General features: G+C 35.9%; 1 non-coding gene across 1 annotated transcript; it reads right to left on the minus strand.

Annotated features, from left to right (window-relative positions):
* Positions 1–20,492: 20,492 nt before the first annotated feature.
* Positions 20,493–20,599, minus strand: LOC122686613. Its single transcript, XR_006338858.1, has one exon. It is a non-coding gene; the product is annotated as a U6 spliceosomal RNA (small nuclear RNA).
* Between the last annotated feature and the right edge of the window lie 1,906 nt (positions 20,600–22,505).

Below are 22,505 nucleotides of genomic sequence, written 5' to 3' on the forward strand. Positions count from 1 at the left end.
TTAGTTAGTAAATATTTAATGACAATAAACATTTTTCTTTTTGCAAGAGAGTTGTGGTAAAGGAAGAGGTAATCTGTTATTTACCTTTCTACCAGATTCTCTATGTGGTTTTGATTGTAAAAAGAGATTGAACTGAAAATTTGAAAGACCTTTATTTATGCTCTGACACAATGAATATCCATTTTGTTATGACTGAATGCTTGAGTCCCCCTCCTCAATTCAGTGTGATGGCATTTGGAGTTGGGAGGAGTTAATTAGGTTTACATGACACTGGAATCTCCATGATGGGATTCTTACCCTTATAAGAAGAGGTTGAGAGACCAAGTCTCTCTGTCTCTGTCTATCTGTCTCCACCCTAGAAGGATGTATTGAGAAGGCAGCAGTCCAAGCCAAGAGGGTTCCACAAGAAATCAAACCATCAAACACATTGATCTTATGCTGCCTGGCCTCTGTAACTGAGAAATAAATGATTTGTTGTTTGAACCACCCAGTCTCTGGCATTTTATTATAGTAGCCTGAGCTAACTAAGACATGGTGATAATAAGAAATACATATATTTGGTCTTTGTCCCCAGTTTCTGAACTAGAGCTTCTAAAGTCTTTGTTGATAAGAACATCTTTTGGCATTCATAACATGTCTTTTTTCCACATACCTGAATTTATGCTAACAAAGTGACTCTTAGTTGGCTCTGGATAGCTTCAGAATGGGGGCTGGTTGTTCAAAGAACCAACCTCACGATTTTGAAGTTTGGAACTTTTAGCCCCACTTGCAGAGGGGAGGTTGAATCTAGTCATCAATGGCCAACAATTTAATCAATGGTGCTAACATAATGGAACCAACATAAAAAAAAAGAAAAAGAAAGAAAGAAACACTATAAAGGAGTTGAGATAGCTTCTGGGGAGTGAACACATCGAGATACTGGGAGGGTGACATGTCCAGAAAGGGAATGGGGAGCATCCCTTCCTTCATACCTTGCCCTGTGCATCTCTTCAATTTGGTTGTGCCTGAGCTGTATCTTTTATAATAAACCATAGTAGTAAATTACCTTCCTGAGTTTTGCGAGAAGTTCTAGCAAATTATCAAACTGAGGAGGTGTTGATAGACAGTTGGTTAGAATTCTGACTGGCCAGACCTGGGATTAGCATCTGAAATGGGGACAGTCTATGGGACTGAGGGCTTCACCTGTGGACTTGTGCTAATTTGCATAGTTAGTGTCAGAACCAAGCCAGACACAGGACATCTAGTCAATGGAAAAATTGGTTGTTGGGTGAAAAAAAAAACACATATCTGTTGTCTTAAGTGTTGTAAGAACAGTTCACAGGACAACTTCTCCTGGTGTTTCCCTGCATTAATTAAACTGACATTCTTTAAAATTCAACACCTCAGTTCCTAATCTGGCCAACTAGAAGTTGAAACTTCTACTTCAACAACAGTATACATCAGGATGCTGAAAATAAATTAATATCATATAACAGTCTACGTCTTTATGATCTTACTCTCTTTTTGGCAGAGATAAAATATATAAAAAATATGTCACTGAGAAATAAATACTGCTTTAAGCTTTTAAAATAGGTGATAAACCTTAAGCAAAACAAAAATATAATGAATGTTATTTAAAATAAGATGTATTATATTCTTGAATTAGTGCTTTTGCTTTTTGTTTCAGTTTTATGAAAGGAGTGGAACTGCTGGGTCATATGGTAGTTCTGTCCTGGGTGTTCATTGGAAGGACTGATGCTGAAGTTGAAACTCCAATACTTTGACCACCTCATGCGACGAGCTGACTCATTGGAAAAGACCCTGATGCTGGGAGGGATTGGGGGCAGGAGGAGAAGGGGACGACAGAGGATGAGATGGCTGGATGGCATCACTGACTCAGTGGACATGAGTTTGAATAGACTCCGGGAGTTGATGATGGACCAGGAGGCCTGGTGTGCTGCGATTCATGGGGCTGCAAAAAGTAGGACACGACTGAGCAACTGAACGGAACTGAACTGATGGTAGTTCTATTTTTAGATTTTTGAGAAATCTCCATACTCTCTTCCATGTGGCTTCACCAATTTACATTCCTACCAACAGCATAGGAAGCTTCCCTTTTCTCTACATCCTCACCAACACAAAGATACATGCAATGCAATGCTCATAGCAGTGTTATTTACAATTCCTAAGGTATGGAAGCAACCTGTGTCCATCAACAGATTAATGGATAAAGACACACACACACATATACTGGAATACTACTCAGCCATAAAGAAGTACAAAATAATGCTATTTGTGGCAACATGTATGTACCTAGAGAATATAATACTAGGTGAAATATGTCAGAGAAAGACAAATATCATATGATATCACTTTTACATGGAATCTAAGAAATAAAACTAGTGAGTAAAACAAAACAAGAGTCTGACTAACAGATATACAGAACAAACTAGTGGTTACCAATGGGGCAAGGGAAGGAGGGAAGGTCAATACAGGGATGGAGTTTAAAAAAAAGGATTATTTTTATTTTATATTACAGGATTATATGAAATCATGTGTTTGAAACTTTTGAAAATTGTAAAGCACTGTGGAAATTAAAGAATCTTTCATTCAATTGAAAACATTTTTAAAGTGCCATTTGCAAAAATACAAAATAAAAACTAAAATAAGACACACACTTTACAGTTTAGTACTGCATTAAACAATGATCCTCCAGTATTGAAGTTCTTAGATGATTTTGTCTCAGTAACATGAACTTTTACCTGTTGAGACTATAACCCAGCCATTAAAATAAGATGCACAGATGTAATAAGGGACTGAATGGGGAGTCAGACCTGCTGAAATGGATATATAATTTTTTGAGGATGGTGGTTGCAAACAACCTATGAAAAGAGTCATGAGACCAGTAATCTCTTTACATACTTCCCAAACATACAGATTATCAAGGATAAATCTACAAAATAGACACACAACTTTTCAGCACCCAGCCAAATAAGACCTTTCACATTTCTCTTCTCTTTTCCCTCCTAGACTTTCCCCCATCCTGCGCTTATGTCCCATTGCATGTACCTTAGTTTTGTCACAAACCATAATTTGAGAGCTAGGAGAAAAGGATTAGAGAAAATAGATGATGGAAAAAAAAAATGTCACACCTAGCTTCTATCTGAGGTAGGACTAACCTGGAGAAGAGGAAAGGTCTCAACTTTAAATCAAAATCTACATCTGGAACGTTGTTTTTATTGTTTAGTTGCTAAGTCGTGTCTGACTCTTTCACAGCCTCATGGATGATAGGGCTCCATGGGCTCCTCTGTCCATGAGATTTCCCAGGCAAGACTATAGAGCAGGTTGCCATCTCCTTCTCCAGGGAATCTTCTCAAGCCAGGGATCAAACCCATGTTTCTTGCACTGGCATGCAGATTCCTTACTGCTGAGTCACCAGGGAAGCCCCGTATGAAGACTACTAAATGAAAATTGATATTTAATTTACTGACTAGAGAAGCTCTCTCAGATGGCAGTAGTGGTAAAGAATCTGCCTGACAACTCAGGAGATGTAAGAGACACTGGTTTGATCCCTGGGTCAGGAAGACCCCCTGGAGAGGGAAATAAAAACCCACTCAGGTGTTCTTGCCTAGAAATTTCATAGACAGAGGAGCCTGGCTTTTCTACATGGGGTGGCAAAGAGTTGGACACGACTGAGTGACTTGAGAACAGCACACATACGCAAAGAGAAACAGTATCATAATTTGATAACAGTGATGGGATTTGCCCAAAATTTCATCAAAAGTAAGGAGAAGGGCTGGGACGGGAAGAAAAATAAAGTCTCTTTAAAGTTGCCTGGCAAGAATAAAGCTTGCTTAATCAAGAATTATAAGAGCTCCCTTGTACCTGGTGTTGTACATATATAGTATTTTTACAGAATATGTGTGTGTTACCATCGTTGAGTTGCTCAGTCATGTCTGACTCTTTGTGACCCCATGGACTGCAGCAGCTAGACTTCCCTGTCCTTCACCATCTCCTGAAGTTTGCTCAAACTCTTGTCATTGAGTCGGTGATGCCATCCAACCATCTGTTCCTCTGTCATCCCCTTTTCCTCCTGCCTTCAATCTTTCCCAGCATCAGGGTATTTTCTAATGAGTCAGCTTATCACATCATGTGGTCAAAGTATTGAGGCTTCAGTTTTAGCATCAGTCCTTCCAATGAATATTCAGGACTGATTTCCTTTAGGATTGATTGATTTGATCTCCTTGCTTTCCAAGGAACTCTCAAGAGTTTTTTCCAATACTACAAAAGCATCAATTTTTTCAGTGCTCAGCCATCTTTATGGTCTAACTCTCATATCCATATATGACTGCTGGAAAATCCATAGCCTTGACTATATTGACCTTTGTTGGCAAAGTAATGTCTCTGCTTTTTAATATGCTGTCTAGGTTGGTCATAGCTTTTCTTTCAAGGAGCAAGCATCTTTTAATTTCATAGCTGCAGTCACCATCTGCAGCGATTTTGCAGCCCAAGTAAATAAAGTCTGTCACTGTTTCCATTGTTTTCCCATCTATTTGCCATGAAGTGATGGGACCAGATGCCATGATCTTAGTTTTTTTTAATGTTGAGTGTGTATTCTTATAAATTTTATCCCATCATTATAATTATTGCTATTTCATTGTAGATGAGATAAATGAGACTTAGAGATATTACATAACTCACCTAGATATAAGGTTGCAAGATTTATCAAATAAAAATATAGAATGCCTAGTTAAACTTGAATTTCAGATATCAAATGAATGTATATTTGTAGTACAATTATATAATGTGCAATATTTGAGCCCTTCTTAGACTAGACAATTATCTATCAGTAAGCTGAAATTCAAGTTTAGCTGAGTATCCTAAATATTATCAAGAAAACCTATCTAGATAACACAGTTAGTAAATGGTGGGGCCAACATTTGAAATCAGATTTGTAGGATCTGCATACACTTTGTGCTCATAACTCTGTGGTCTCTTTTTCAGAGGAGGAAAGGAAAACAACAATTTGATTGCTTCTTTGCACTGCTAAATCTCAGGATCTTTCCCTATAGTGTTTGGCTTGATGTATTCCCAGTATCAGATGCTGAAATCTACTGATGCTGGCTCTCTGTATGGTTCTTATATACTCAACAGAAAAACTCATCCCAAAGACATGAAGCATATATTCAGCTTTGTTTCTGAGGTTGTGTTTATTATTCCCCTATGTTAAGAGCTTCCAAATACTTTTGGCATTTCTCCTAACTCAACTGCTTCCTACTGCTTACTCAATTTACATTTTACAAGCCTCTCAGCTTCCCCTACCAATCACATATTCTGGGCCAGTGGTTTTTCAAGCTGTTTTTACAGAATGTGAGTTCCTTGAAAGAGAAAATATTTCATTTGTAAAAAAATATGAAAATCTGCTTAGGATAAAACAAAAATGAACAAAATGTATTTGATACATTCTGTTTTCACTGTATGTTTTGGAATAAAAAAATAACATGTAATACTACTTCGTGGTTTCATTGGTGTTAATCTTGGGAATAAATTGTCAAATAATTAAAATTTTGGTGCCCCTGTCCCTTAGTGTGAATTATAAAGATAAAATTCACAATAAACAAGAAAATGAAGTACAAAATATCAGGAAGCTAATAAAATAATGGAAGTCAAAGTTTTCTTTGAAAATTGTATTAATTCTTCTGGGAAACTTAAAGAAAGGTTATAATAGAGAGGTTATATAATTCTTTAAGTTCTAAAAGAATCCTAAATGTTTTAATAAGTGCATTTATATGGACAGCACAGTTTTTAGCCTGATAAAGACAATATTAAAAATGCACTTAGAGAAAGTCAGGCAATTATTAAGAATTACCCTGTATCTATTAGGGAGAACCCTATGGAGGTTCCTTTAAAAACTAAAAATAGAGTTATGAGTTATCACAAGATCCAACACTCCTACTCCTGGGCATGTATCTGGAGAAAACTCTAACTTGAAAAGATCCATGCATCCCAAAGTTCATAGTGGCACTACTTACAATAGCCAAGACATGGAAGTAATCAAACTGTCCATCAACAAATGAATGGATAAAGAAGATGTGATATATATACATAATGGGATATTACTCTGCCAGAAAAATAATAAAATATTGCTATTTACAGCAACATGGATGGACCTAGAGATTATGATCATGAGAGAAGTCATACAAAGAAAGATAAACACCATATAATATCACTTACATGTGGTGTCTAACATATTACATAAATAACTTTACAAACTAGAGACAGATTCACAGACAAAGAAAATAATCTTATGGTTACCAAAGGGACAGGTTTCCCAGGTTGCGCTAGTGGTAAAGAACCCACCCGCCAATGCAGGAGACTTAAGAGACGCGGATTTGATTCCTGGATCGAGAAGATTCCCCGGGGTTGAAAAGATCCCATGGAGAAAGAAATAGCAACCCACTCCAGTATCCTTGCCTGGAGAATCCCACGGACAGAGGATCCTGGTGGGATACAGTCCATAGGGTCACAAACAGTCGCACACAACTGAAGCGACTTAGCATGCATGCACTGATGGGACTGGTGGAGGAGGAATAAATTAGGAGTTTGGGATTAACAGATACACACTACTATGAAATAGATAACAACAAGGACCTACTGTATAGAACAGTGAATTCTAGTCAATATCTTATAATAACCTATAATGGAAAAGAGTCTGAAAAAGAATATATATACATTTAACTGAATCACTTTGCTGTATACTTGAAACATTGCAAACTAACTACTCAAAAAATTTTATTGGAAAAAAGTTTTACCTTTAAAAAGATTATACACACAAAAGTAAAAGAGTATATCATATTTTTACATGCAAATGCCTCAAACAAAATGCATTTTATTATACATACATATAACAAAATTATAAAAATAAACTAGTTGAACTGAGATACAAAAGTGATATGTATTTTAAAAGAATGAGGAAATATAAAGCATAGAATTTCTGAAGTGACTTTGTAAGTAAAATAAATATAGCTAGCTGGAATATTTTCAGGGAGGTAGCAAGCTTAGACATGAACTTCAAAAACAAGAAAAGTCATGGACTAGAGGTGAGAATGTCAATCCAATATATGAGAGGTGAGCAAAAGCAAAATGAGGATAGCAAATATATTGACTTTATCTAATGCAACAGGGTATGAGAGACAGTAGGTCATGTGAATTCTGGAAGGAAAAATTAGTTATTTGGTTAAAGAAAATGCTAAGGATCCTGGAGTAGTGAGGAAATAATTCTCTTTATCCTATAGGAATTAATTTACACATACAATAAGAAATTTTATGTTCGATTTTAGGAAGCAGTGGTACGCTGATCTGGGTTTTCAGTACAAAAGAGATGATTATTTAAATGTTGTTGTCTTTAAATTGACAGTGGTGGAAATATTTACATTATGGAAATCTACCAATGCTATATAAGTCAGGATATTGTTCCTTTGCTTTTCTAGGGAGTTGCTTTACCAGCACTCCACACAAATTCCTGTTATGGTAATAATCTTCTGGTATATTTTAACAGAATGTCATAAATATCTTCTTAAATTATTTCTTACATTATTTCATAGAACAAAAGTCCAAACATAGTCCCTTCAGTAAAACTGTACCTATACTAACTAGCTCCTCGGGAAATTTTTCTAAATTTTCTTGTTTGATTTATGATGTACCTAATTTTTTAACATTAAAAGCCTCTTTATATTTTTAAAGGAGGAGAAATAAAGTTAATATCTATTTAATGAAGAGTAAGTTGTCAAATGAAGAAGACATTTGATGGTGGAAAAAAGGAACAGATCTATGTGGAAAAAAAAGATACTTTCTAATTTTAAAAAATATCCTATTTTCCATTTGTTAAATATTTGTGTTAATTTATGTGAAGATGCTAAGGCTCAAAATTTATGTTTGTTTGCTCAATGGCTTTGAATGTTAATTATGTAAGTATGGTTTGTTAGATTAGAAATAGGTGACAAAGTAAACTGTGTCAGTGCTTTAAGTTGTGTTTGAAATTGTATCCCTCAAAGTTTGAGACAAATAAAAACATAGGACATAAAATAGCTTGCCACAGATAAAGCATTTACATAGTTCGGCTTCCTCAGAATTCACTTGCTTGAATAAATATCCTAAATGAAAATACCACATAAAGCAAAATATTGCATTTGCTAAAATAAATACAAGTTCAAATGTGCACAACTACAGATGGCTATGGCTCTTAGAGAAATAAATAGGGCTCAGTCTAAAATGAATGTAAGACATTGAAAGAAGCATAAAACAGTTTTACAGAACATGATAAAATGAATACTGTGCCATTTAAAACTGATTGACAGGTAATGAACTATAAAATCTATATTAAAATGAAAATGACGCAGAAAGAATAGTGCATGACTTTATCCCTACAGTCTTAGGGTTGAAAAATGGGAAATTTTCTAAACCACCAGCTCATAAAAATTAAGCAAATTAAAAACTGATGAAAAATCTATGTGCTATGATTGAATTAGCCAGTTGCTGAGAAAGGGAAGTGCAATGCAATTTAACTTTGTGGTATTAGAATGATATTCCTACTCATATTAGACTGAATTGGCAGTTGAAAATGGGGTATTTCCTGTATATATGTGTGTTTATTAATGTTTCCTGATGCTTCTAAATAATTCTTCACCTACCAGAGGATTTAAACATATGTTAGAGATTTACATTCTGCATCTTAGCCTATCAGCATATCCGTGTAGACCTTCTATTGCTAGTTTACAATTTAACAGACTGAATTGTGTAGTCATAACTAGTAAACAATGGGTGCTATTGCTAGCTTAATGTGATTGCTCTGCATAAAATTTGAACAACCTCAGTCAAAGGAAATATGCCTCCGTACCTTACTCTCACTCTATATCTTTTTTTTCCCCCTTGCCAAAGAGCTGATATAAAGAAAGAAAAAAAAAAATTGTCAGGCTCTCACAAATTTGAAACACACATCTTATTTCTTGCATTAAAAAATAATAAACTAAGACTGTTGGTATAACTGAAATGAAAAACAACAATTGCAAAGTTACAGGATTATATTATAAGCTTATTTCAGGATGCACACACACACACACACACACACACACACACACAGATTTGAGGTATCATTTAGGCTTCCAGGGGGCTCTGGGGGCTACCTTGGTGGGCACTAGTGGTAAAGAACCCGCCTACCAGAGACTCAGGTTTGATCCCAGGGTCAGGAATATCCCCCTGGAGGAGGAAATGGCAACCCACTGCAGTATTCAGAGGAGCCTGGAGGGTTACAGTCCATAGAGTCACAAAGAGTCAGACACAACTGAAGCTTCTTGGCAGGCACGCAGGCGTTGATAACATATTATTTGCCAGGGTTAGCTGCAGAAATGTTATTAAATTACCTAATTTCATACTGGGTTTCAATAAGATATGCAATGTTATATTCTCAATTCACTAATGACAAAGCTAGGGTTCAGAGACTTTAACAAAATTTTCCAAATTTGCTCACATAGTAAGTGGCTACAGCCTAATTTCAAACCCAGTAGCCTCACTACCATACATTTTCCTAACCATTATATAATCAAAGGGGTTTTTTTTTTTGGTTTTTTTTTTTTTGATACCTATACATTCTCATTGTACTTAAACATTTTAGATGTTAGCTTATTATTTGAATTCTACTAAATATCAATGTTTTGGCCCAAGGCCTAGATCATCAGATACATAATTAACACTGAAGGCTGATCTCTCAATAAAAAGAAGGAATTAGAGCCAGGAGTATTATCAAAGGGCATTCCTCAATTAAACTTATTGTAGGAAAAGGAGAATGTTATCCATGATGATTAAGGAGATAGGGAAACTGTCTAAAGGATCTTATTTCTTCTTTGCCTACAGTAAATTTCCTCATTTTTAGTCATTATGTGTAAAATTTCCTTCTTTTAGAATTTCCTCCACATTAGAAATGTAGAGGTCCATTTATAGTGTAAAAAGAGATTGTGAGTTTCAGTGAAATATTTTGGCTTCCAGCGAGTGCGTAACCCTCTGAAAAATGAGCACATATTTTGGATACACATGCATTTGTTAGCAAAGTGAACTTCTGTTTTTTGTGTTTCTTTTTAGACCACTAAACCAACAATTAAAGCAGACAACCCAATTCCTTTCTTAAACTTTTATAACTCTAGAGTTGTCAAGATGACATGAATTACTGGAAAGAGGAAGAGGTCAAAAAGCCTGATTGTATAATGGTTAAAACATATTTGAGGGAGAGATTACCAGTTTTGAATCTGGGCTATGACCACTTACAACTTATGCAAATTTGGACAATTTGGTTTAATGTCTCTGGACCCTATGTTTATCATCAATGAGGACAATAGCAATATGTATCCTGCATTCGTATTTAGTCGCTCAGTCATGTCTGACTCTTTGCGACCCCATGAACTATAGCCCACCAAGCTCCTCTGTCCATGGGGTTCTCTAGGCAAAAATACTGGAGTGGGTCGCTATTTCCTTCTCCAGGGAATCTTCCCAACCCAGAGGTTTAACCCTGGTCTCCTGCATTGCAGGCTGATTCCTTACTGTCTGAACTACCAGGAAAGACCTATTGGGGTCCTACATGAAATTAAAAACGTTAATATATACAGAGCTTGCAGAATTTAAAATTTCACTTTGAATCCTGTATCCCTATTCAGTTACCCTGTGAACTTTGAAAAAGCCAATTCACTTATTATTCTAAAACTCATACCAATTTTGTTTAAATTGATGAAAATAATAACTAGTCTAGTCATTCGTGGCAGGGTGAAAAGCGCCTCAAAGATAGTGGCTTAAAATAATACAGATGCACTTTGCTTTTTGTCACAGGCTTCAATGGGAACAGCCTATCTCTGCTCTACAGGACACTACATGCTGGGCGTAACCCAAGGACTTGGGCTGAAAGGGTGTGAAGACTCCCTCCCTCTGCCTGGTGGTCGATACCGTCACCAGGAATCTCAATTAGCTTCTCAATTGAACCAGCGTCTGCAAGGCTCCAAGGTTTTCTCACTATGACTGGGATCCAATAGTGAGCACCCAAATCAAGCAGGAGGGTATTATATCACTTCTCTAACCCTAGCTCAGAAATCATAGTGTCTATCATAATCACATCTCTAGCTCAGAAATTACAGTATCTATCATAATCACAAGCACATCCAAATTCAAAAGGAGGGGTCTGAGTCAGAATATAAGACAAGTATGCAGTGGGAGATGCTATTGCACCAATTTTTGAAAACTAGTGTAGTTTTCAAATCTACCCTCTACCACAGGTATCTAAGACTGCTGCATGAATGAATGGAACAAGATATCTAAAAGAAGTCTGCAATATTTTAATTTCTGTAATCAAATTAAATCACCTATGTATGTGAATGCACAAAGGAAAGGCACTATTACCTAATAATATATTATCAATCATCATTATCCAGAGTATAAAATTTAGATAAATTTTCAACAATGGTGTTGTATTTGAAAATTTCACTATAACCTAAAATTTATCTATAGCTCAGATTTAAAATATAGAAAAAATTTAAAAGGAGGGCAAGGTATGTTGGAGTTTAAGATATTAAATCATTTATGGACTATAGATTATTACTAAAATTAGCTATGGTATACCCTCTAGATGGGTAATTAGTATTTTGAAGGTTAGAAACCTTTTGGGTATTTGAAAATATTGCACTAATAGCAGAACTTTCAGCAGCCTCAGTGGAAGCCCAGGGACAGAGTAAAATATTTCCCAATGTTGAATGAAAATAAATTTCAAAGTATAGTCAGAAAAATTATGCATTAGGAATAAAGGCAGAATTCACCCTTAAAGGCCTTCTAAATGATATACTTAAGGAAGAAGGAATAGTGTTAAAAAAGGAAAGTCTGAGGCATTAAAAAGAATGATAGCAAAGATACTAGACAATGTGATTATGTCTGAATTTTTTTAAATGTATAAATCAATAATAAGCATATACCTAATCTGTAGGTTAAAAACAACTACAGAATTAAGTGCAGAATTAAAATATTTAAACTATGTAGCATAAAATATTGCTTTGTAGAAAGCAACATTTTATGTTCTTTAGATGGGTGTTGGCAAACACTCAGTAAAGGAGCCAGGCAGTAGATATTTTAGGCTTTGTAGGTTAAGAGGCCCTTAGAGTAGGAAATGGCAACCCGTGCGAGTATTATTGCCGGGAAATTCCATGGACAGAGGAGCCTGGAGGGCTAGAGTCCATGGGGTTGCAAAGAGTCAGACATGACTTAGTGACAACAGCAGCAAGATCAAAAGGCACGTAGGGAAGACTGTATAAGGGACTTACATGGCAAGACAGAAAACATTTCCAAAATTGTTTTAATTGATGAAGTTCAAATTAAATAATAGTGATTGATAACAATTGCGTGTATGTGATGTGTTTGTGTGAGAGAGACAGATTTATCACTGAGAAAAATGAAAATTTGAGGAGTATTTTGCTTAGAGTCCCAAGTTCCTGTTCTCTATCATCCAAATTGACTGGAAAATGTGTATCTGTTAATGCTCATCTGTAATGAGACTTTATATATTTCATGTTTGAAAATGACTCTCACAAAGACAGGTACTGATCTTATATCAAGTGACCCACTTGGAAACTTACTTTGGTTATTTTCTATTCTATCTGCTGTGGTACAATATTTCATTTTAAATTTTCTAATATTAATGACGTTGCTTTTGTGGATTACAGATATTGTTGTGGGTGCTTAGAGTTGTAATGTTTATATTTTATTTGTTTAGCCTAGAGATAATGTCACTGAATAATAAACACAATGCTTTGTTATCTAATTTGATAACAATACTCTATTGTGTCTAAATATCCATCAATGTATTTGAAGTTCACTGTTCTGTTTACATTATGAGCATTCATTGGAATCAAAAGTAAATAATACATTATTTTTTGCTTTTTCATTTCTCTAAAAATGTTTCTGTACTATACCAACCCCTCTTCCTCCACTTCTTTAGTTTCAGTGACCTTAGGGTTCACATCACAAAAGAAGTCAAAAGCACTCTTGAATAATTAGAATCTTTTTGTCAGACTGTCCAATGTCAGTATGTTTCTGACACTATTCTTTCATGTCGTCTTCCCCATTGTCTGGCACTGGTTTAGAGGCACTCTTTTATGATTTCCCGATTGGCTCTGTTGTAAATTCTGTGAATTCATACACAACATCTGGATACAGTTTTTTCAGCAGGAATTTCTTGTTTCAGGCTTCATGACTTAAATGGCTTTTTGTATAACAATGGCATCTTTAAAGGTGTAATCATTCCAGATTCTCATGATGGTCTCTTTATTGGGATTTCCTTCCAGAACACTGTCAATCCTTTCCATAGAGAACTGCATGCAATGAGTCTTACAGGTCCTCACAATTCTCTGACCTAGAAGCTGAATTAGAGTTGGTTTGGGAGCAAGTAGACCAATTAGATGCCTTCAGTTTGAACTCATGAGGTTCTGCGTTCATGAGGCATTGTCCAATATCAAGAAAACATTAAAGGCCATCCCTTATTGGCAAGGTACTCCCTGATTAAGCATCAGTGGAACCAATCCAGAAAAATGTTTCTCATTATCCAAGCCTTCTTCTTTTACAACCAAAAGACTCACAGCTGATGTTAATTTTTCCCTTCCAGGCTTCAGGCTTAGCAGGTTTATAGGTAAGGGTAGTCCTAACCATAAGCCTGACTGCATCTGCACAAAGCAGGAGAGTTAACTTCTTGCCTTAAATCCTGGTGCTTATTTCTCTTCTCACTAACAAGTCTTTTGTGGCACTTTTTTTCTAGAACAGGGTACTTTCATATGCTTTAAAAACCTGTGCAGGCTTCTTCTCAACCCTTTCTTCTCAATGATTTTCTAAACGGTGTCTGGGAACTTTGCTGGGTTTTGGTCAACAGACACTGCTTCTCATGTCACCTGATATTTTTAAAGCCAATTCTTTTTCTAAAATGATCACACCATTCTTTGGTAGCATTAAATTCTCCATCTTTAGATCCTTTACCTTCAAGTTGTCATATAATGACTTCGCTTTTTCTTGACTTAGAGGCTATAGGTATGTCTTTCTTATAACAATCCTGCATCCACATAAAAGCTGCATTTTCAGTCTAAGATAAAGGATGTTTGAAAAAATTGCAAATTTTTGCATCTGCTGGAGTAGCTGTGGCAATGACTTTATGGATTTCCGTTCCTTTTTTCACAATGGTCCTTATGCTGAATTCATTTATCTTGAAATGGCAGGCAACTGCAGCTGCAGACCTCAACCTGTGGTATATGTCAAGCCAACTCAACTTCTTCTTCTAATACTGGACTTTCCTCTATTTTGGGAGTGCTTCCTGTGTCACCGGTGGCACTTCATGAGTCCCATGGTGTTCTTCAAAGTTTACGTTTTTGCACAAACCATGATGAAAAATAATACACGAGAACCACAAGAGATCACTTTTTACTGAGATTTACAATTTACTGGAGTGACAAAGTCCTCAGGCAGAGACGATTAGCGTCACATAGCAGATACTACACTTGGACTCACCACAATAGCAACAGGAGGTGGCTAGAACATTAGCAGCAGTTTAGGGTGTGCTGCAGTTAATTTTATGCAGTTATGATTTAATGCATCTCTGCATTTGTTTACACCTCACTACTGCAAATGCCTTCATATCTGCACTTGTACAGGTGTTAATAAATTTTAACTTTTTATAATAGATATGTGTATATTTTATAGTAGATAATAAAATAGCCTAGTAATTTCATCTATTTTATGCCTTCATGACATACATAAACTTTTCTTTTTCTGTGATATTTCTAGGTTATGTGGTACATCTGGTATATCTGTGGTATATGTGAGTTTTTTCTAATTGTCATCAATCTCCAAAAATTTCTCCAAAATATTTATTGAGAAAAAAAACTGCATATAAGTGGACTGACACAGTTCAAACTCAGGTTGTTCAAATATCAGCTGTATCATTTTTCAGACACAAGGGATTCCTCAGTTTTCTCATAATTTGGGGAGGACCAGAAGCTTTGTCCTTAAAATATAAACTTCTCAGTTTTGAAGAAATAAGCTTTGCTCTAGAGTTTTTTGGGGAGAGCACATTTTTCAACTTATTCCAGAATTGCACAATTGGAATCTCAATTATAGTTTATGCTCAATAAATGTATCCTGACTGTATTAAACTCCTGGTTAGAAAGCAGTTCAGATATATGTAGTTCAAATTTTAGCATTTCTACCCAAGTGTACCTTAGAGCAAGTAACTTCTCTCTCTTTTTTTTTTTGCCTTTAAAAAAAATCATTATAATAAAAGTATAATTCTGACTCCCAGAGGTAATGAAAATATTTACTGTAATGATGCCATAAAATGCCTGGTACAGTACCTGGCACCTAGGAGGCATTTAATTGATGGTAGCTATTATGATCATTGCTCTATTACTCTTGCTGCTGTCCAAGCTTGGGGAGGTTGAAGTCTGTGCGACCCCAAATAGAGTACTATTCGTCACATCTTGTCAGAAAGGTTTAATGAAATTCTAGCTGAAGACATAAGATCGGTTTCTTCTCACCAGATTTTTAATATGCTTCAGTTGGGCCACCTCTAAGGAGCTCATTAGCAATACTGCCTCATCAGTTGCTATAGGCATCTCACTAGGAGGGATTATTTTTCATTCTCCTTCCTATTTCATCCCCTGCTTTTGCTCTTTCCCAACCTGCATAGCAAAGGGCATTTTCTGTGCTCTTAAGGAATTTTACAGCAGCTTATTCACTCTTTCTGCTCACAAAAAAAGCGAATTGGCCATATCATAGAGCAATATAGTGCTACAGTCCAAAAGCTTAAGCTTAATTTACTCACTGGTGAGAGATACCCTACTAAAGGAAGATAATGGAGATCTAATACATATGCTCCATAGCTTCCCAACAGAATATTCCTTTTTAAAAGAAATAATTAGATGAATAAATTAGTTTTTAACCAGTGATCTACCTATATACACCAAAGAATATGTAATTAGAAATTTAAGCAGTCAGCCAGATATCATTAAGTCATTGAAGACATTTCTATCAGAAACCAACAGTATTGCAAGATGTTAATTGTCTGAAACCTTATAAAATCCTTAAACATTGCAAAGTGTACCTAAGGTTGATTGAACAAACCAATTTAGATAAATGTATGAGATAAATAAAACTATACCCATGGAAATTACATGCCATACTCCAGTTATTAGATAAACTTGGTATTTTAAAACCATGGCAAAAGGATGATAGAAATGTCATGGCAAAGAGTCATTTGCATTCAAGAAAATATCCTTCACTCAAAAAATAATTGATTGTCACCTAATGCTTTATCTTTCCTTGTAGCTCAGTCAATAAAGAGTCTGCCTACAATGCAGGAGACCCGGGTTCGATCCCTGGGTCAGGAAGATCCTCTGGAGAAGGAAATGGCAACCCACTCCAGTATCCTTGCCTGGAGAATCCCACGGACAGTGGAGCCTGGCAGGCTAGAGTCCATGGATTCACAAGCGTCGAACACGACTTAGTGACTAAACCACCTATGATGATATGGTGCTAGGTGATACAGGAAAATAGGCTATGTCCTTTCCCCATAAAGATCCTATCTCCAAATATAGTCACATTGGGGTGAGGACTTCGAAATATGAATCTGGGAGCAATGCAATTCAATCCATAACACGTGGGTATTCAAAATGACCAAATGAACAAAAATTGTTCTAACTTTTATGCTTCTAAAAAATCAGCATATAAGAAAAGATGACTGGAGTATGTGTGTAAGAGCTAAATAAGTAGACAAAACTGGCCACATTTGGAACCAGATGTTTCACTTATGGATGATTAGAAATTGCTTGCAAGCTGCTCTCTTTCTTTTTATTTTTACTTCTGAAATGATACAGCTTTGTTTTTGTTTTTGAATATTATATGGTTATAAATCCTAGACTAATTTTAAACTATGTAACCCTCTGAGATATCAACCAGTCTGGATATGTTCATGGCATGGTTGGATGCATCTACAGGAATCCTATTTGCTTAAGGAATTAAGATGTTTCTTGAGATGGAGGGACACATTCTAGAAGGAGTCACAGGCTATATGCTTAATGAGTACATATATATATATATATATATATATATATATGTATATATATACATATATATGTACACATATATGTATATATATACATATATATGTATATATATACACACACACACATAAAGAGCTTATCTTTGCAGGGAAAAGAATGTCAATCAGAATTACCTATTAGTCGTGAAAGTGAAAGTGAAGTCACTCAGTCGTGTCCAACTCTTTGGCACCCCATGTACTGTAGCCTACCAGGCTCCTCCGTCCATGGGATTTTCCAGGCAAGAATACTTTTTGCAGTATATGGAATTAATATATTGCATGAAAAAATTTGAAGGGGATGAGACAAAAACTTAAACTATCTTATATACATATAACTGTATCCAAATGTTACAAACAATACAACATTTCTTCCCATTTTTTTAACACACTTCTAAAAGTGAAAATTGAAAATAAATTTCTTTATTTAAATGGTTACTTTGTGTATATGTCTGGGCTAATATATTCTTTCCTATAAAAACTTCAGTTCTAGTGCACTTCCTGTTCTTGGATACTTTAAGGAAGGCACTGAATTCCTTTGGAGGGGGAAAGAATGACAATGATTAGAGTTAATCTCCTTGACTTGAAATAAGAGGCCCTGTTAGTATCTGTATGGGTTAACTTGGGAACACTGGTCAGAAGATGACTTGACTCCACAAAAAAGCAGGGAGGGTTTCAGACACTCCAGATAAAATGAGAATCAGAAGAGAGTTCCTTTATTACTTTAGATACATAACAGGAATATTTTAGAGATGAATTAAGGATTCATGTTACACCACATGTAGAAATTCTCCCTATTACAAATGATATTTCAGTAAAATGAGCATTATATTTGGCACCTGCCATGATTATTTGGTATTAGACTTCTTCAATAAGTAAAAGACAAATTGTTTGCTTATAGTATTAAGACTTATCAAGCTTTCTGATCTTGGCACTACTGAAATTTTGGATGGATAATTCTTCGTGTGGGGGGCTGTTCTGTGCATTGCAGGATTTTAGCAGTATCCTTGACCTCTATCCACAGGATAACAGCATAACTCCTCCCCAACCTAGCAATCTCTCTGGACGTTGCCCAATTTTGCTAAGTAGGGTGGATGGAGAGAAGAGGAACACTGTTCCAGGTTGAGAACTACTGGTTTAGGTAGAATAACGTTGTGAATTTCTTGAAACATGCAAAATTTAGAAGTCTCACATACAACCTCACTTGTGTAGACACAGCCTCACTGTCTGGGCTTAAAGCCAGAACTAAAATTAAGTATCTCCCAATTCCCTGAGACAATCAGGAAACACATATTTCTACCTCCCTTTCCTCTACCCTGACACCATTTCTTTTGGACAATTAAACTACAGTACTTTAGATTCCTTAGAGAAAAGCGGCTGTGTAAATGCAAAGTAATAATGGATAGTGGCCAAGTAAAATGAAAGAAACTATACTAAAAAGCTAACTATCTAAACTGAGAAGCTGATGCTCATGAATGAATATTCATGGATATATTTTCATACTAATACACTGCAGTAACACCAGACTCTTGCTAGCAGATGAATTTAAAGCCAAAAGAGACATATATTTTTGAAGCTCAAAACATTGATTTTGTGATGATGATCTATAATAATAACTACATTTCTATCAAAGAAAGTGAATGATAATGTAATTTTAAAATGATGACTGTGATGGTGTGGCTAGACACACGTTTATTAATTTGATTTCCTTTAATGGAATTTTTTCCCTAAGGGTTCTGGTAGCAGGCAGCAAACTCATAATACATAAGAAATGGTTGTTCTTACTGTTACTTTTATAACGGAAAACACAATCACTGGCTATACTTCAACATCATCATAAATATTCAAATACTAATGTCTTGAAGCCCAGTGGGAATTTGAGTTTGGTGATGAAATGCATATTGCTGAATGGAAAGTTTCATTAATCCCAAAGAGAAAGAAAAATGTGGTTCTGTCTTCCCTGAAAAGACTAATCCTATTTAATTAGTTGTTGGCTTGATTTCACTATGAAAGGTAATGGGATAAATAGCTAATTATACTATGAACTTATTTAATTTATTTATTTGATAATCTAGCTGAGCTGAATAGCTGATTCAAGGCTAATGCCTCAATCCTGACGAAATTTAATCCTAATAACATTAATTTGGAATATAGGGCTACAGGAGCTCACGAATATTTCTCTTCTGTTCTGTGTCCCAGCCACTGAACCAGTCTCACAGGATCACATGCCAAACTCTTCCTCATTTATCCATACACTCATGCTAATCTTTCAGTTATTAAAGACTGAACCCCATCTTTTAAAGCATTTTACTCATTTTAATTTAAAATCCATCTCCCTAGATTTATCTTCTCTATGACGTCTTGTCTCGTATACTGAGTCTCCCCTCCAGTGGTTTACTCTCTCCTCTGTTATATCACCTTTCTCATTGTAAAGCAGTTTATCAGTTCATTTATTTGCCCCCTGGGAATGTGAGTTCTGTAAGATCAGCACCCTCTCTTATTGATGTTTCCTACTGAACATAGTAAACTCACAGAACAGATTTGAATTCATGAATAAATTAATGTACAAATTTAAGCTACTTTATAGCTTAAAATCACTTTTTCCTGTAGATATTTTCATGTGCAATTAGCACATATTCACTTGCTTTCTTATCGTATTCCTTCTCTTCAACCTGAGCCACGATCACTTCTAAGTTTTTTGAGGGTCACTGACCTTGTCTGTTTTTTTACCTCATCCATATTTCCCAATTTCACACCTAATAGTTACCCAGTAGACATTTGTTAAAGGAAGAATCAAGTTGTTGTATCTTGATAACCCTGCGGAGTAAGTAACTCATTACAATAAGCTGAAGTTTTAATCACAGAAGACAATTAAGCAATACATTCAATGTTGATATGACACTTGGCACTCAGCAAATGGTTTGTAAAAACAATAATGCAAAAAAAAAAAAAAAGAAAAACAATTCTATAGTCTAGGTCTGCCTGGGAATATTGAGGAGGGGAAGTTGGTGACAGGTAAACAGGATTTGAAGATGAAAGTAAAAGAGATGACTGATCTTGAACAGGATAGGAGGGAATTAGCATAAAACACAAGTAACAGTCAATCTGGGGGGCGGGGGAGAAAGATGATGATGTTTCGTCTAAAACAATGCAAACTGTCTTCCATGGTGTTCTATCGTTCTGAGGTTGAAGGCCACAGCCCTTTCAGATGGCGTTCATAGCCTTCCATTACCTAGCCCCAGTCTAGCCCTCCCCTTCTTCACCCTATCAGGCCCTATGCTTTAGCCATGTGGCCTGCCTCCAGTCCTCATGTGCTGTTCTCAGGGCCTTCGATCAGGCTTCTCTCTTTGTCTGTAACCATCTTTTTCACTTCATGAATTTGCGTGTCATCCTTGCACGGGGGCCATGCTAATCTTCTCTGTATTGTTCCAATTTTAGTATATGTGCTGCCGAAGCAAGCACTGTAACCATCTTTTTCATCTTCCTCTCCACTTTGTCTAATATTTAGGTCTTGTTCTAGATGACACTTCACTAAGGAAATATTCCTAACTCCACATATTAGGTTAGGGCATAGCAAAACTGGAGACACTTAAAGAATTATTATATTACATTAATACATGTCTTGCTTACTAGACCATAATCCCATGCTGTCAGGCAAAAAAATCTGTATTCTTTGTCATTATAGCTTCAATTCCCAACACCATGACTGACTCAAATTTTAGGTTGAATAAATGACCTTTGGTCAGGTCAGAAAGAATGAAATATTACTATATAGATATCTATAGGGAGAGAAAAGCAGATGTGTTTCATATTGTTGTTGTTTTCCAGTAGTCAAGTCATGTCGAACTCTTTGCAACTCCATGGACTCTAGCCCACCAGACTCCTCAGCCCATGGGATTTCCCAGGCAAGAATCCTGGAGTGGGTTACCATTTCCCTTTCCAGGGGATATTCCCAACTCAGGGGTTGAACCCATGTCTCCTGCATTGGTAGGCAATTCTTTACCACCAAGCCACCTGGGAAGCCCATTTCATATTAGATACCCATTCTTATTCATGGTGAAATAGCTGGATAGAGTTGAACATATATGGGAAAAGAAGATAATATAGCATCAGGCAAAATGGAGAATTCAGTACAGAATAAGCAAAGACTCAAAACCCACAAATTACCCAATAAAATACAAAGAAATCTGAGACCACCAGATCTCCACAATCTTTCTTGCCATACCGGGGATATCCTGGCCCAGAGTTGACAGACAAAATCTTCAAACATTGTAAGTAGGGAATAGTTTCCATAAAGAAAGCTACTTAATTTATAAAGAACGTCCATCATATACTCTGATAATTATAAAGCTGACACCAACATCTCTCAGCGAATCATGTCCCATAAATGCTTAAAATTTAAGTTTGTTTACCATTTACAACCTTGACTAACCAGCGGTACCCTACTGAAATCATTCCATAGATCATGAATTTCAAATTGTGTTTCTACTGGTCAATGTCATCTGGGTTTGCTAGGTACGTTAACAGGGAGGTTGATCTTTTCCTATCTCTTTCTTTCTTCTTTTATTCCTGGTGCCCCCTTGGGAGGCAGAATGGGTTACAAAACAATCACTTTTCTTTTGTTTACCACTTATCACCAATTGGCAGATAATAAAAAAAAAAAAAATCATGTACACAGTTTTAATGTGGAAACTGCTATCTAACTTATAGAAGACATATGAAGCAAAATAAATTCTCTACAATCATACTATCTAATCTTTTAAGATCTGAAATAATTCAAGCTTTAACTAAGCTAAACTGTAGGAAGATAAACACATATAAAACAAAATATACATATCCTATTGTGATCCTTAGATGTATTTACTTTATCCCTACATGATAATAAAGGATTAAAGGTGTTAACGTTGTACAGTGTCTTATCCATATCAGGCAATTTATATATTTATATCTGATTGCATACCACTTCTATAAGACTTCTAGAAGTAAGCATTAGTATAATTTTATCCAAGTTAAAAAAGAATAAGAATAGTTGTTGTTAGCTATAAAATTATACCAATTACAGCCTATGAGATAACAAGGATATTCATTTTACTGGGGGCACATTGATTTTCCAAAAGATTCTAGAGCTAACGACCTTAAGCAGTGGTCCCCATATTTTGTGGCATCAGGAAATGGTTCCATGAAGGAATGGAATGAGGAACGAGGGTGGGGAAGAGGAGGAGGGGATTCTTTCAGGATGATTCAAGTGCATTACATTTCTTGTGGACTTTATTTCTAATGTTGTTACATTAGCTCCATCTCACATTATTGGGCATTAGATCCTGGAGGCTGGGGATCCCTGACCTTAAGGATAGTTATATTTGTCCTT

This window comes from Cervus elaphus, chromosome 3 (genome assembly GCF_910594005.1).
Source record: "Cervus elaphus chromosome 3, mCerEla1.1, whole genome shotgun sequence".
Taxonomy (NCBI): Eukaryota; Metazoa; Chordata; class Mammalia; order Artiodactyla; family Cervidae; genus Cervus; species Cervus elaphus.